The sequence below is a fragment of the Nannospalax galili genome, unplaced genomic scaffold, assembly GCF_000622305.1.
Source record: "Nannospalax galili isolate Female #2095 unplaced genomic scaffold, S.galili_v1.0 scaffold768, whole genome shotgun sequence".
Taxonomy (NCBI): Eukaryota; Metazoa; Chordata; class Mammalia; order Rodentia; family Spalacidae; genus Nannospalax; species Nannospalax galili.
The window spans coordinates 6,004,317-6,009,976 of record NW_008360317.1 but is presented as its reverse complement, the minus strand read 5'-3'; the positions used below and the strand labels follow the sequence as shown (position 1 = coordinate 6,009,976).

Genomic DNA, 5,660 nt, shown 5'->3' with positions numbered 1-5,660 from the left:
CTCTGGGCTTTTGCCTTTGATTTACTGAAAGCGCTTGTTTTTACAATCCAGAGCTTTCTCTTTCTCTTGCCATTATTTCTGAAGATTAACTCAGTAGTGGAACTTTGACCCTTCCTTTGTCTTTGCTCTCCAGGAAAACACAGTCTTAATTTTCCTCCAGAACAGATCTCTTCCCTTTGGAGTACAAAAGAGCAGCACTGCCATCTACAAATACACATTAGCCCGTTTCAGAGCGTGGTAGTAGCAGGACTATCTTCAGCTTGAAGCTTGTTGATGGCTTCCTACTGCTCTATGTGCAGTGTGTGTGTGTGTGTGTGTGTGTGTGTGTGTGTGTGTGTGTGTGCGTGCGTGCGTGTAGGCCAGAAGTCAAATTCAAATATAGTTTCTTAGGAACTTCCAGCTTAGCTGAGACAGGGTCTGGTCCTGGGACCCACAGCTTGTCAGGAGGCTAGGCTGCTGCTGGCTGGAGAGGCCCAGGGATCTGCCTTCTATCTCTCCAGTGCTGGGATTGCAAGTGCATGTCACCATACCCGGCTTTTTAAAACAATGTGAGTGCTAGGGATCATCAATTTAGGTCTTCATGCTTGAACAAGTGCTGTACTGAGTGATCTCGCTCCCCAGTTTGTTATCTGTTAAACAGACTCTTGCTCGGTAGCCCAGCTGACCTGGCACTCACTATGTAACTCAGGCTGGCTTTGACCTTGTCGCAATCCTCCTGCCTCAGCCTCTTAAGTGATGAAATTTCAAGAGTGAGCTTTTCCTATTGCTTTTAGGATAGTGTTACAGCTTGGCTGTAATGCACTCCAGAGGCTTGGTTCTATTTAGCAGGTTCAACCTTCAGGAGGTAGGACCTGATAGAAGGAAGTTAGATTATTAAGGGCATGTCCTTGAAGGGGATTTTGGGATGCTGGCCCCTCCACTTCCTTCCTCTTTTTATTTCCCAGCTGTCATGAAGTAAACTTGTTCCATCCTGCATCTCCTACCACTATGGTCTGCCTTGCCGCGATCCCAGAGCCGAGGCATCGTGGACTGAAACTTCTGAATCCATGAGCCAAAAGGAACATCTCCCGAGGACTCGCGGTCCGGATGCCGAAAGCCGGACTGCGCGTGGCCGCCCGGCGATCCAGGTGGAGCCATGGAGCCCGGCGACCAGACGAGGGACACACCTGACATGTCATTTCAGGCGCTGTTAGAATTGCAGAGCCAAGTGGGAACCAAGGCATACAAACGATTGGTCGCTGGAAACGACACCAAGAAGCAGAGCTCTAGACAGCCTGTGTGTGTTGCAGATAAGCGCAGGTCTCCGGAAATGCCAGCTAAAATCCGAGGACCATTTTTACCCCAGGTTGTGCCCATCAGTAAAAAGGTGGACCCCTGCTTCGATGATATGTCAGGGGAATATAATCCTGAGGTGTTTGACAAAACTTATCAGTTCTTGAATGATATTCGAGCCAAAGAGAAAGAGCTTGTGAAGAAGCAGTGGAAGAAGCACCGCGCAGGGGAGGCACATGAGAAGCTGCAGCAGCTGCTTCAACGGCTGGAACAGCAAGAAATGGCACAGCAGGAACGAAAGCAGCAGCAGGCCTGGCCTTGAAGCAGGAGCTGCAGGCTCGGCCCTAGCGGGCCATCGGCTGTACTTCCTGAAGAAATCTGAGCAGCGTCAGTTGGCCCTGGCCGAGAAGTTCAAAGAGCTGAAGTGCAGCAAGAAACTGGATAGTTTCCTGAGTCGAAAGAGACGACGAAACGCGGGCAAGGACAGGAGACATCTCCCTTTGAGCAAAGAGTAATGAGGATCTGTCTCCCGCTGGGGAGGCCTGGATCTGGGGGCAGGCTTGGGGTCACCCAGTTCTGACGGTTTCCTGTTCAGTGGCAAGAATCACAGCTGCCCTTTGGTGAGGTTGGCTCAGGAGACTTAGAGGGCTCTTGGACTGCTCCTAGGACTGCACAAGAATTTGAGCTCAGCCTTCGATCGTGTCACACTGCTTCTGCTCAGATCTGGTTCTTATGTCCTTGTGTCTTCCATCCTTGAGACAGAAGAAAAGGGACCTGGAGTCTATCTGTGGTTCCAGGGCTCACCCCTCTCAAAGACAACAACAACAACAAAAAACCATTTTCCATATTAAGTCTATCTCAAGTCACAAAGATGGAAAGCTGACTAACACATTTGTGCAATCTTGCCAGGAATAGTGGCACTGGCCTTTAATCCAGCACTAAGAAGGCAGAGGCAGGTGGGTCTCTGTGAGATCAAGGCCAGCTTGGTCTACATAGTGAGTTCCAGGCCAGCTGAGGCTACAGGGAGACCCTGTCTCAAAACAAACAAACAAACAAACAAACAAACAAACAAACAAACAAACAAACAAACAAACAAACAAACAAACAAACAAACAAACAAACAAACAAACAAACAAACAAACAAAAAACAGTCAGTATACAATCTTAAACATGGCCCGGGTAGTTAGACTTTTCCTTCTCTGTTAATTGTCCATTGACTGGAATGTTTAAACTCAACCTTGCTTTGTGGGAGCCAAGCCCCCCCAACCTTCGGGTCTCTCTTCTCTCCTTCCACCTTTTACCTTGACTCACCTTTCTCAAGGAAGCATCCCTTGGCCCGCCTGCCTGTGTACTCCTGACATTCTCCCCTTGCTGCCTCTTCGCCTGAGCCGTTCCTTTACTCTCTGGATGATTTGGTTATTGTCTCTCCTTCCCCCTGAGACTATGAACTGACAAAGAACCAATATGCCTGTTGACTCTTGTGTTCTCCAGCAGGTGTAGACACTGTGATGCCTGGGTTCTCTCTCATCACTGGAGTTCAGAGAATGAATGAATGAGTGAATGAATGAACAGATTGATGAAGGATGGATTGCAGGATGGTTGTTGTTTCTCATGGAAGACCATCTTGCAACCTTCACTCTTAATCCAGTTTAGTTCATGAAAGAGATCAGTGGGTATGTACACGCTTTGAATGATTAGGCTAGTAGACAGCTGTCCAGTAGGGATGATTTGAAGTGGAAGATCTAAGTCCTCCTGGAGCTGGAGAGATTGCTCAGTGGTAAGAGCACTGGCTGCTTTTTCAGAAGACCTGGGTCTGGTTCCCAGCACCCATGTGGCAACTCACAACCATCCATAATACTAGTTCTAAAGAATCTGTTGCCCTCTTCTGGCCTCCATAAGCATTGCATGCACCTGGTGCTAAAACTTATATACATGCAGGCAAAACACTTGGACACATAAAATAAAAACAAATAGCCCTCCTAAATCATGTGCTCTGGAAATGTATATGTCATACCTTTGGTGTGGGCCTTAAGAACCTTCTACTAAGATTCAAATAATTCTCACTGAGTTCAATTCTAAAAAACTACATGAGGCTGAACTTACTATGGAGATTAGAGGAGTAGGACTGGGAGGCAGGAAAGGAGGGAGGAGGGGGAGATCCAGAGTGGGACTGGAGACAGTGGCTGAGGAAGAGCCCCTGAAAAGGAACCAACCCTGATGTGTCAACTTTGCTGACTTTCCAAGCTCTCATCCTTTCACTGTGCTTTACAGTCTAGCCCAAAGTCCTTCACTGTTTCCATCCCCCATCCAAAGGAGCAAGACACAAAAACAAACTAGAAATTTCTTCCAAGATAAATGGAAGCCTATAGACATAGTCACTGAGCTAGCATGTGTGTAAGCTGTCTTAGAAGGCTTCATTCACACATTCATCTATTCATCCAAGAAACACTATGGCATCTACTGTGTGCTAGGCACTGGAAACACACAATGAACAAAACAGACATTGCTTTACCGAGCAGAGTGGGAACTCCCTACAAGCGATTTAGAGATGGACACATGTTCCCTGAGCCTAACCACCCCCTGTGGCTTCTAGTTGCCCAGGAATGGTGAGAAATGGGTACTTGAGGAGAGTTGAGAAATAGAATGTGTTGTTGGGAGATATGGGGAGCATTGATGGTGAAAGGAAGCCAGGGTCACCTTTGCTGTTTTGTTTTGTTTTGTTTTTGGTCTTTTTTTTTTTGAGACAGGGTCTCCCTGTAGCCCCACCTAGCCTGGAACTCACCATGTAGACTAGGTTGGCCTTGAACTCACAGAGATCCAACCTGCCTCTGCCTCTTGAGTGCTGGGACTAAAGGCGTGTATGATCACGCCCGGCTTTGCTGTCTTTTTTCTTTTTCTTTTTCTTTTTTTTCATTTTGGGTAATAGGACATGAGATGTGGGGAGAAGGCTGTGGATTAGATACCCCAAGAATGTCTTTACTGAAGTTTGTAATGGCCTGATGGCCCAATGCCAACCTGCGTCTTGAAAGTTCTGCCAGAGAAAGTGAAAAGATATCTGACTTGCAAGGCAGTTTAATTGGTCGGTGGTAGGAGACTTGGTTATACTTACTATCTTTTCTTTCATTTATTTCGTTTTGTTCCTGATGTGCAATTTCTACCCTCTTTCAGTTCCTTACCAACTGGAATCTTCATGCCTACAATCCCATCCTTAATGAAGTTCATTTCCTTGCATTTATTACACATCCTTCCCCAGGCCATTACAAAAGGGCATGTGCAAAATAACGCTATTCTGCAATTTCAATCAAAGTCGTGTAATCTGTTTCTAAAGCACCACTCTGTTTTGGAAAAGTCAATATTCCTCCATCGGCAATTTCCTATAATGTGATTAGTTTAACAAAATAAAATTTGAAGAAAAAAAATCAAAGTTGTTGAGAACAACTGCATTCTTATGTGTGAGCTCTCCTTTATTCCCCCCTCTCTGATGGTTCTTAAACGTTTTCATGTCTTACCTCATTGTTGGCTAAGTGAGAAAGTGCAGAAAAGCTGGCTTTGAGCCATTTGAGAAAAGAGGAGAAATTCAAGTCTCTCAGTCATAAGAGAAACTCAAGCTGAGCCAGGGAACATCCAGAGAAGACGGGCAGGAGTGAGCTTCTTAGCAGAAAGGAGAGGAGGGGAGCCACGCCAGGTGGTACATGCCTAACTCCAGCACCCAGGAGACAGAGGCATCAGGGTCAAGAGTTCTAGGACAGACTGAGCTACATAGCTAGATGTTGTCTCAAAAAAACAAACAAACAAACAAAAAAAAACAACAACCAAACAAAAACAACACAAAGAAAAGCAAACAAAACAACAAACAACAGCAATAAAACGAAGAACTGGGCCTGGCATCATGGTGCATATCTTTAATCCCACTACTGGGAGGCAGAGGTGGAAAGATCTCAGAGTTTGAAGGTAGCCTGGTCTACATAGTGAATTCCAGGCAAGCTAGGGCTACACAGTGAGACTCTGCCACAAACAAACAAACAGACAGAAACAAGAGAAAGGCAAGGATGACCTGGGGAAAGAAGCTCTGTTGCTTTGAAAGGTGCCCCAGAGGTAGAGAGGCTCACAGGGGAAACTGGTCTTCATTCCTGGCAGTGTGGGGTTCCTGTCTTGTACTCTTCTGCCTGGAAAACTAGAAACTACTTCTGAAGAGTTGTCTGCAAAAGTCACCTCCACATCTCCACCCCCCCAAATCCATATGCCCCAGGCCACTTTGTATACCTACCTCTGCTCTGACACTGTAGGAGACTCAGTCAGCAATGGCCGCCATGTTGCCAACTCCAGTGGAAGATTTGGATGCTTGGGTTGCTAGACAGGACATGTGGGTTCACTCTTCTTTCAACATC

General features: G+C 46.4%; 1 pseudogene; it reads left to right on the top strand.

Moving 5' to 3' along the window:
* Positions 1–1,150: 1,150 nt before the first annotated feature.
* LOC103727260 lies at positions 1,151–1,787 on the top strand (annotated as a pseudogene).
* The last annotated feature ends 3,873 nt before the right edge of the window (positions 1,788–5,660 follow it).